The sequence below is a fragment of the Schistocerca americana genome, chromosome X (genome assembly GCF_021461395.2).
Source record: "Schistocerca americana isolate TAMUIC-IGC-003095 chromosome X, iqSchAmer2.1, whole genome shotgun sequence".
Lineage (NCBI taxonomy): Eukaryota > Metazoa > Arthropoda > Insecta > Orthoptera > Acrididae > Schistocerca > Schistocerca americana.
Genome location: NC_060130.1, coordinates 391,748,836 through 391,760,190, shown reverse-complemented (window position 1 = coordinate 391,760,190; position 11,355 = coordinate 391,748,836). Strand labels below are relative to the sequence as shown.

Below are 11,355 nucleotides of genomic sequence, written 5' to 3'. Positions count from 1 at the left end.
CCATTATCCAAAGTGACCCTGATTTCGACAAGATGTGGTTCATGCACGACGTAGCTCGACCCCGTCGAAGCAGGAGAGTGTTTGATGTCCTGGAGGAGCACTTTGGAGAACGCATTATGGCTCTGGGGGACCCAGAGGCCACTGACATGGGCCTCGATTGGCTGCCATATTCTCTGGATCTGAACACATGCGACTCCTTTTTGTGGGGCTATACTAAAGACAAGCTGTTCAGCAATAACCCCAAAACCATTGCTGAGCTAAAAACCACCATTCAGGAGATCATCGACAGCATCGATGTTCCGACACCTCAGCGGGTCATGCAGAATTACGCTGGTAGTCTGCGCCACATCAACGCCAAGGATGGCAGACACATCGAACATGTCATAACTTAAATCCGAATATCTGCAGTGTCGTTTCCATGTTGAATAAAGTGTGTGGACGCCGCAGTTTGTAACTAATTTACGTTTTTTCCACATTGTTTAACCTGTAATGCTAAATTGGTGCTCCCTTGATGCCTCAGAACATGTCCTTCCAACCGATTCCTTCTTCTAGTCAAGTTGTGCCAGAAATTTCTCTTCTCCCCAATTCTATTCAATACCTCCTCATTAGTTATGTGGTCTACCCATCCAATCTTCAGCATTCTTCTGTAGCACCACATTCCGAAAGCTTCTATTCTCTTCTTGTCTAAACTATTTATCGTCCATGTTTCACTTCCATACATGGCTGCACTCCATACAAATACTTTCAGAAACGACTTCCTGACATTTAAAGCTATACTCGATGTTAACAAACCTCTCTTCTTCAGAAACGTTTTCTTTGCCATTGCCAGTCTCCATTTTATATCCTCTCTACTTCGACCATCGTCAGTTATTTTGCTCCCCAAATAGCAAAACTCATTTACTACTTTCAGTGTCTCATTTCCTAATCTAATTCCCTCAGTATCACCCGATTTAATTCGACTACATTCCATTATCCTCGTTTTGCTTTTGTTGATGTTCATCTTGTATCCTCCTTTCAAGACACTGTCGATTCCGTTCAACTGCTCTTCCAGGTCCTTTGCTGTCTCTGACAGAATTACAATATCATAGGCAAACCTTAAAAAGTTTTTATTTCTTCTCCATAGATTTTAATTAATAATTTTTCTTTTATTTCCTTAACTGCTTGCTTAATATACAGAGTGAATAACATTGGGGAGAGGCTACAACCCTGTCTCACTCCCTTCCCAACCACTGCTTCCCTTTCATGTCCCTTGACTCTTATAACTGCCATCTGGTTTCTGTTCAAATTGTAAATAGCTTTTTGCTCCCTGTATTTGACCCCTGCCACCTTCAGAAATTGAAAGAGAGTATTCCAGTCAAATAAATATTGTAAGTGAACATATTAATGTGTAAGTGAACATATTAATGTGTTACCTTTTTGTAGATATCTGATTGTCTTTATTGACCACCTCAACTACCGGGACATCAGTCTTCACGTAATTTCACACGTGTCAGGCCTGAAACATCCTTGTGTTGTTAGTGTGACGTCTGCCATAATTGGAATTACACATTGCTTAGTATTTTCTCGTTCGTTACCTTGCCAAAATCCTAAGACGTCTCCTAATTATGACGACTTAAATGCGTCTTTTGAATGGAGACGTTGTGCATCAGGGAGTGGTTTATTATTGCAAAAATTGGGAGTATGTTGTGAGCAGTTCTGTTACTTCCTCTCACGTATATCTCGCGAAATGACTGGAACGAGAAATTGGAGCTAATACGGATGTTTATCGACAGACATTTTCTTCCACGTGCCATTCGCGAATGGAACAGTGGCAGACGTTAAATGATGGTAAGAGAACAAGTTCTGTCTTTGGAGCGAAATTTAAGTAATGGCCTTTTTGTAAAATAACTTTTTGCGGCGCTTTCGGGGGCAATCGTTGCAGCGCGGAATCTCTTAGGAAATATGCATGAAGAGGCCGTGTGCTGAATCGTGTTTTTTCTTTTTTTTTTTTTTGGCTGGGGTGGTGCCTTGGTGCTCGGTTCCTATTTGAACTAGGAACATGGGTAAAAGGTTTTTCGTTTAGCCCGGGCCAGCGGCCGTGTGTATAGCCGTTCGAACATCTGTCTTACTGTAGCTATGTTACACTATGTTAAGCAAGGTCTGAACGACAAACTGGAGCTGGCGCCCAGGAAAACCATGCAAATCGATTAATTCCTTTGGCAAAAGATTTTAGTTGGGCTTAAATTAATACGTAGCTAATGGCACTATTTGTATGTGCATCGTTCGGATTTTATGTGCAAAACAGTCATCCTCGTTCCGATTTTACATTCAAAAACTCTTAAATAACTCCGGACTGGAGCGACACTGATGGTTTAAAATTTGGTCCACCGGTGTATCTGACCATGGTCTAAGATAAGTTTCTACCGTTTGAAAAAAAAAAAAAAAAAATACTTCGTTTGGATATTACGTGCAAGGAACGCGTTTTTCAGGAAGGTCTTTGAAGCACGTCAGTTCTACACTTCAAACTTGTACGAATCGATTCAAACTTCGCATAAAGATAGATAAATGGATAAAATCAAAACGAAATTTTTTCATTTACAAGGGGAGGCCGCCAATTGTGAAATTCAGATTCGATTCATACTGCGCATAATAAAAGCTCATGGCCAAAGGTGTAATGTGGCAAAGCACCAAGATGCACTTCTCAGCCGTTGTCGAGAAAATCGACAGTTAAAAGAAACCGTTGCGGTGATATACTCTCTACGATTAATAATTTTCTACAGCGTCGTGGCGCAGCGGTAAGCGCTCGGGTTCGTAATCCGAAGGTCGCCGGATCGAATCTCGCGCGATGCAACTTCTTTTTTATTATTAGTTTTTTGTAAATATATATATATACACTCCTGGAAATTGAAATAAGAACACCGTGAATTCATTGTCCCAGGAAGGGGAAACTTTATTGACACATTCCTGGGGTCAGATACATCACATGATCACACTGACAGAACCACAGGCACATAGACACAGGCAACAGAGCATGCACAATGTCGGCACTAGTACAGTGTATATCCACCTTTTGCAGCAATGCAGGCTGCTATTCTCCCATGGAGACGATCGTAGAGATGCTGGATGTAGTCCTGTGGAACGGCTTGCCATGCCATTTCCACCTGGCGCCTCAGTTGGACCAGCGTTCGTGCTGGACGTGCAGACCGCGTGAGACGACGCTTCATCCAGTCCCAAACATGCTCAATGGGGGACAGATCCGGAGATCTTGCTGGCCAGGGTAGTTGACTTACACCTTCTAGAGCACGTTGGGTGGCACGGGATACATGCGGACGTGCATTGTCCTGTTGGAACAGCAAGTTCCCTTGCCGGTCTAGGAATGGTAGAACGATGGGTTCGATGACGGTTTGGATGTACCGTGCACTATTCAGTGTCCCCTCGACGATCACCAGTGGTGTACGGCCAGTGTAGGAGATCGCTCCCCACACCATGATGCCGGGTGTTGGCCCTGTGTGCCTCGGTCGTATGCAGTCCTGATTGTGGCGCTCACCTGCACGGCTCCAAACACGCATACGACCATCATTGGCACCAAGGCAGAAGCGACTCTCATCGCTGAAGACGACACGTCTCCATTCGTCCCTCCACTCACGCCTGTCGCGACACCACTGGAGGCGGGCTGCACGATGTTGGGGCGTGAGCGGAAGACGGCCTAACGGTGTGCGGGACCGTAGCCCAGCTTCATGGAGACGGTTGCGAATGGTCCTCGCCGATACCCCAGGAGCAACAGTGTCCCTAATTTGCTGGGAAGTGGCGGTGCGGTCCCCTACGGCACTGCGTAGGATCCTACGGTCTTGGCGTGCATCCGTGCGTCGCTGCGGTCCGGTCCCAGGTCGACGGGCACGTGCACCTTCCGCCGACCACTGGCGACAACATCGATGTACTGTGGAGACCTCACGCCCCACGTGTTGAGCAATTCGGCGGTACGTCCACCCGGCCTCCCGCATGCCCACTATACGCCCTCGCTCAAAGTCCGTCAACTGCACATACGGTTCACGTCCACGCTGTCGCGGCATGCTACCAGTGTTAAAGACTGCGATGGAGCTCCGTATGCCTCGGCAAACTGGCCGACACTGAAGGCGGCGGTGCACAAATGCTTCGCAGCTAGCGCCATTCGACGGCCAACACCGCGGTTCCTGGTGTGTCCGCTGTGCCGTGCGTGTGATCATTGCTTGTACAGCCCTCTCGCAGTGTCCGGAGCAAGTATGGTGGGTCTGACACACCGGTGTCAATGTGTTCTTTTTTCCATTTCCAGGAGTATATATATATATATATATATATATATATATATATATATATATATATATATATATATATATATATACTATTAATGAATTGCTTATGCATGTTGGTGCAGGCGGATCGCTCTCCAATTGTACAGCCTCCATTTTTCCCTTTTTTTTTTTAACAGGGTGTACCAAAGCTCTCCCGTCCGCACTGATTTTCGACGATGTTATAAGTTGCGCTAGGGACCGCATCTACCTTCTTTCGAAGTTAGCATGCAACTACGCTGTTATGCGGCGGCTCTTTTCGGCCCATTCAACATCTGTCCTTCAAGTGTAACGAGCGAGTAACGGAGTTTATATTTCATACCTGCCACAGCAAATTTGTGTTCGTGGTGTCTCTATTCTAATTCGAACGTTTGACTTACGCTACACGTATACGTTTCGGAATATCGTTTCTACGTCTTCCGTTAACTATACGTGGATAACATTATGAAGATAATTAATAACATTTGTGAAATACAACTTTGTTTGCGGAAAACATAATGATGTTCGAAGTCGCCAGTTTTTCCACGACAAACGACTTTCAACAATATATATATATTTGAATTACAAAAAACAAATACTAAAAAAAAAAAAGGTTGCATGGCGCGAGATTCGATTCGGCGACCTTCGGATTACGAACCCGAGCGCCTACCGCTGCGCCACGACGCTGTAGAATATAATTAATCGTAGAGAGTATTTCACCGCAACGGTTTCTTTTAACTGTTGATTTTCTCGACAACGGCTGAGAAGTGCATCTTGGTGCTTTGCCACATTACACCTCTGGCCATGAGCTTTTATTATGCGCAGTATGAATCGAATCTGAATTTCACAATTGGCGGCCTCCCCTTGTTAGTTCAAAAATGGTTCATATGGCTCTGAGCACTATGGGACTCAACTGCTGAGGTCATTAGTCCCCCAGAACTTAGAACTAGTTAACCCTAACTAACCTAAAGACATCACAAACATCCATGCACGAGGCAGGATTCGAACCTGCGACCGTAGCGGTCTTGCGGTTCCAGACTGCAGCGCCTTTAACCGCACGGCCACTTCGACCGGCTTTCATTTAGTAATCCTTATCCGTTGTCGAGATACGGTGGTGTAAAGTCGAGCTAAATGAAGCGCGTAAAAATTCGTTATTACGCGAACTGAATGCGCAGAAGTGGTTTAAAGTGAATCAAATAAATAAAAAAATGCATTCTTACAATAAAATTGAAAACTCGATTTCAAAAATCTAGCTTCATTCGGATTTCGGATATGGTAGAGTAAAAGTTAGGAACCAGATCGAAAAATGGTCCTATCATAGCACAAAAAAGGCGAATATGTCCTGGGCACAGTTAGAGATGTAAAGGATGACTTAGCTGTCAGCTTCAAAATATCTTGCAATGTTCGTGCTTCTTTACGAGTTGACCCTACTTCCCCAGCGCAATGAGCTGTCTTAGCTGCAATGTGTTGGCACACCTGCACCTTACGATTTATAAGCTAAAGTCCCTGGTCCTGTGCCCAAAATCGAGAAGATTCGCCATTCATAATGAGCAATATACCATATAATGTGGCTTAAGAGCATACAAGCAATAGCTAAAAACGTTTTTGTGAAAGGTAAAATTTCTAGGGGTGGATTTGTTCCTAGGGTGACGCTAAACCTTCTTTTCATTTTTATTATTTCTGGGTGGGGGCGTGGATTTTTTTTCCCCAATGGAATCATTTCTCTTCCGAACCTACTCCTTGTTACTTGTATGCTGAGGGGTGTAAGAACAAATAGGCACAAATTCATGTACTTATAGGGAGTGGGATGCATCTGTAATGAGAAGTATCCGAGAGTGGGGGTGCATCTATGATAGCAAGTATACCAGATTGGGATGCATGCATCTTAAACTTTAATGGCATTTTGTGTTGTACTACACGGCCTGACAAATGCCATGTTGGATGACATGATGGTATGTGTCTTTTTATGCAACATGACATCATGTATCATGTTACTTTACGTGACGTGACACACACTGCGTGACGTGGGTACTAATACTAAGAAGTGAACTAGCACAAATATGCCAAGATGAATTGATTTAAATGTCTTTGAAGCTGCCAGGTAAGTTGGAAAGCTAGTTCCCTTCTGTCACATCCCTAACTCTGCCTGGGGCATATTCACCTTATTTGTGCTATAATAGAGCATTTTTCGTTATGCAGTGGAAAGCCCAATTAGAATCTCTGTTGGAGGCTAGTGACCTTGGCGGTAGGCGTAGCACCCCCTGTGTTATTACTGGACCGAATTTTCATTATTTTTTAAAATGTTTGCAGCGAAAGTGAGTGTGTGGAGGTCTATACAGGGAATCTTGTTTAATATGTATTGCTCATCTTTTGTAATTGGAACGTCAGTGTCTGGTTGATACATTTGTTGTCGATCATCCTATCAGAATGAGGGAAAAATACTGAAATTGCCGAACTATCAACAGGCACGAATTTCGTAAATATTTGGAGTCATATACCTTTTGAAAACTCTAAACGGTTTGTGTCATGTAGAACTGATGTTGTATTCAGTGTAAATGCTACACAAGTGTGCTATAAAGTTGCTGGAATGAATGACGTCCGTATTACACATCAGTGGGTTCAGATCTGTTGCATCTTTATTAAAGTGTTGTGGCAGTACATCACTGTCTTTGCCTCACCTTTCCACTTTAGAGGATAACCACGTTGTTTCGCCCTGTTCCTGAGTATGTTGTTATATTATTTAGACAAAACGTGTTAAGCAGTGTCTACATGTTACTGTTGCAGCATGGTCAGATTCCTAGAGAATATTACACTACAATACTTCCAAACGAAATACAATGTGTCACAAATCCCACACGCGTGTCTCAACCTTCTCGATCACGATTTTCTTTTTAAATACAGCACGTGATTCAAATGGTGTACACATCCCACATTAATGTCCACTAGTATGTGTCTGGATACTTTTGATTTGTTAGTGTATGCACTGTACTTCCCTAAAATGGAAGCAAATTCCTAAATAAGGTTTTTGTAATTAGAGTGCTGGCTGCTACCTCTGATGATTAGAGTAAAGAGGAATGGCGTATCTGCTCCTGCTTTCGCTGGCTTGCAGGAACATAACTTATCTTATTAGATTTGGTATTGATCGAGCACAGGGGGACATTGTCCCAGCCAGCACTTGATTAGACACAAGTCCAGTGGAAACCTTCGGCTGGCCCCATGTCTCCCACCCTTACCATGTTATTAAAATCATCCCACACTTCTCATTGGAGGTGGCTTTGTACCTGAGAGGAGAAGTGGTAATTATACTGGGCACACCATGGCTGTGGCAGCTGGGTCCTGCAGACACAGGACAGCTCCTGGCTGGGTGCAATTATGAGTGCAGTGCTTCACACAGACTATGGTGGAGAGCTCCCACGTTTTGGTAGGTTCTGAATAAATTCTATACCTCTACCATTCCATTCCAATCCTGTCCACATTGGTGGTGGTGGTGGTGGTGGCACAAGTGTGGAATATTAGCGTAATTTAAGGATGTCTTGTGTCTGTACATACATGCCTGTAGTAATGTTCCTACTTTGATTTCCCAGCATGAATTATAACTCTACTATAATCTTACAGCATCACAGTCTTCTAAGGCAGTCCGATTGTGGCATAACTGACCTTCACACATTGAAAGTGCAGGGATAAGTTTCTTAAAGTTATACAACTTTGGTGTAGATCAAGAAGGTATTATTGTAGATAAAGCACTGTGGTAAAAAAAAGCACTCCGTCGTCAGACCACGAGTGGCCTACCGGGACCATCCGACCGCCGTGTCATCCTCGGTGGAGGATGGGGATAGGAGGGGCGTGGGGTCAGCACACTGCTCTCCCGGTCATAAGATGGTATTCTTGACCGAAGCTGCTACTATGCAGTCGAGTAGCTCCTCAATTGGCATCACGAGGCTGAGTGCACCCCGAAAAATGGCAACAGCGCATGGCGGCCTGGATGGTCACCCATCCAAGCGCCGACCACGCCCGACAGCGCTTAACTTCGGTGATCTCATGGGAACCGGTGTATCCACTGCGGCAAGGCCGTTGCCAAAGCACTATGGTGGTATGTATTAATTATTTAGAGGCCCATATTTATAAGTGTCTTTGGAGGATGATCTCGAAAAAAAGGGTATTTGGAATACTAGGAAAAAATTGCCACAGAAGTGTAAAAAATAGCTTACAAACAGTAAATGGCAATAGGTGATAATACGTTGGAGTGCTGATAGAAAATTCCACTGGACACAACGCTCATCTGCAGATTGTAAGAATGAAATTGCAGAAATCACACATCAACTTTAGTGTCAAAGCGCCCAACGTCATTTTTGGTTATAAGTTATATTAAAGTAATTGAGCTGAAAATATCATTTACAAATTACCCATTTGCCCTAGAGGAGTTGGGAATGGCCATTTTTGAGAATAAATTATGATAATTAATATGCATAAACGTAAGTGGACTACTCAGAGGGGGGTGGGGGCTATTTTGGGTCATAAATCATGTTCATTAATATTAGGGGAAACATTTAGTCATAAATTAAGCTTGTGTAAACATAACTTAGAGCATAAATCAGCAATTTGGGTCATAAATTACACCATATAACGACGCTAGTCAGAGTGGCCGGTTCGTTTTCATAAGGAAAACAATGGCCCTTTGTGACAGAACTCTCAGTGCCCACTACACATCCCTTCATGCTTGAAGTTTGCCTTGATGTCGATGGCACCTTATAGGGTGTCGCCAAGCTAGAGTCATGCTATAGGGGCTTGAGAAGCGGTACAGTGAATTCACGTTGAAGTGTTGGCCACAAAACACGCCTCATCTGACCTTAATTAAACACATCTAGGTCGCTATTGGGTGCCAACGCTGAGTTCGCAAACCATTGGCCCGTAATTTACAGGAATTGCGTAACCTGTGCATAGACATCTAGTGCCAGATACCTCCTGAAACCTACCAAGAACTTGCCTAATCCGTGCCACGCAAAATCGCTGTTTTGTCCCTACCCAGAGGTGAAACAACACGCTATTAACCAGGTAGTCGTAATGTTCTGACTCATTAGTGTAAATTCAGCAAGGGCTGTACAATGCAGGGTGGAAAGTACTTTGTACCGATATTAGTGACTTTCTCTTCTTCCATGCTCGCTTGGACCCAGGAAAAAAAACAGTCCATATCACATAGTGTGCGACCTAATTTCATCTTATTCTTACGATCCCTATACTATATATATATGATGGACGGAGCAGAACTGTTGTACAGTCTCCTAGTGTGGTTCTCGAAAAATGCCCAACAGGGTGCTGAAGCTAATAACAGTAAAGTTCCGTGAGATTCTGAGTTCACATTTTTGATTGCGTCATACTAGCCTGTTCAGATCTTAGCTGCGCATCACAGTTCGTTCGATGTCTGATTTTCATCACTGTGAGTTGTTCTCGGACAGCCACATGGTAAGGGGAACACTCGTGATAAGCGGAGAATCTGGGTTCGAGTCCCGGTCTGGCACGAATTTTCGTTGTCGTCATTTCATTATACAGCTGATGGCAGTCCATATTCGACTTGTTCGAAGTATTTTCACTGGGGGGAATGCAGTGGGGAAGCCAGTGGGCATTCTGGTGAGATCCTCTCCTGGAACTGCAGGTTATGTAGCAAGAGTAAGTTGATAGAGGAGCAGGAGCGTAAGATCTGTGCCCTTCAGGTGCAGTTGAAAAACGCACAGGAGGAGCTAGATAGGATGAGGAGGGAGAAGGGGGTTGGGGAATGGGAGCTGGCTGTTGGCAAGAGATCTGCTAGGAGAAGAAGATTTTCAGATAGTTTAACTATTGGTGTTTACAATAGATATGACGAACTGTCAGAGTCTAGTGGAGAGGAATCTCTAGTAGCTGTAGATGTAGGAAGTATGCAGCAGACCTCAGTAGTTACTGTGCCTAGAACAGTTGCAAAATCGAAGAGGAAGAAGATTCTGCTGTTAGGTAGTTCTCATGGCAGGGGTGTAGGCCAGCAGTTGCAGGAAGTGCTGGGGAGTGAGTACCAGGTCACCAGCATTGTGAAGCCTAATGCGGGTTTGGCTCAGGTGACTGCTAACATAGGGGGGTTATGTAGGGATTTTACTAAAGAGGATCAGGTAGTGATTGTGGGTGGGGCTGGTAATAGTATTGATAGGGATGGGGAGTGTAACATAGATGGTGACCTCGAAAAGATAGCCACTCAGACTGGCAACACGAATGTGCATTTCGTGGAACTGTTTCAACGTCACGATCGGCCTCATCTTAATACAGCCGTCAGGCGTGATAACATGAGACTTCGGGGTGCGCTGATGACAGAAAGCATGGGTCACATTTCAGTGGTGTCGGTGGAGTCTATCAGCAGGACGGGTTTCACTAGACATGGCCTGCACCTCAACAGGTATGGGAAGGGGAGGTTGGCAAAGCTTGTAGGTGACAGCATAGGTGGGGTTGGTGGGATCACTCATGGGAAAATTCCTGCAGTAGTGGGTGTTAGAGCTGCACCTTTTTTAGATTGAAGTCAGCTGATAGGTATTCCTGCTTAAGGGAAGTCTCTCTAACAAGAGAATCACTTTTGACAAAGCTTAGGTATCCGAGTAATGAGGGAATTAGTATATTTCATCAAAATATACAAGGTATTAGAGATGAAGTTCGTGAACTACTTATAGATGTTGACTCTGAAATTATTGGTATATCTGAACACTTCTTAAATAAGGAGATAATTCAGAGGGTTCCTTTACCAGGATACAGGTTGGCTGGCAGATTTTCGAGGAGCTCTTTGCGGTGTGGGGGAGTAGCCATGTATGTGAAAAACGGCATCCCATTTGAGTCAATTGATGTTTCAAAGTACTGCACTGAAAAGGTGTTTGAATGTTGTGCAGGTGTGGTTAAATTTAACGGAGCTAAACTTCTAACTGTTGTTATTTATAGATCCCCAGACTCCGATTTCACAACATTTTTGCTAAAGCTAGAGGAGGTTCTTGGTTCACTTTATAGGAAATACAAAAAGTTAGTTATACGTGGTGACTTCAATATTAATTGTATAAGTGATTGTGCA

The 11,355-nt window shown here is 44.0% G+C and overlaps 1 pseudogene; it reads right to left on the bottom strand.

Moving 5' to 3' along the window:
• Positions 1-8,241: 8,241 nt before the first annotated feature.
• Positions 8,242-8,359, bottom strand: LOC124557240 (annotated as a pseudogene).
• Between the last annotated feature and the right edge of the window lie 2,996 nt (positions 8,360-11,355).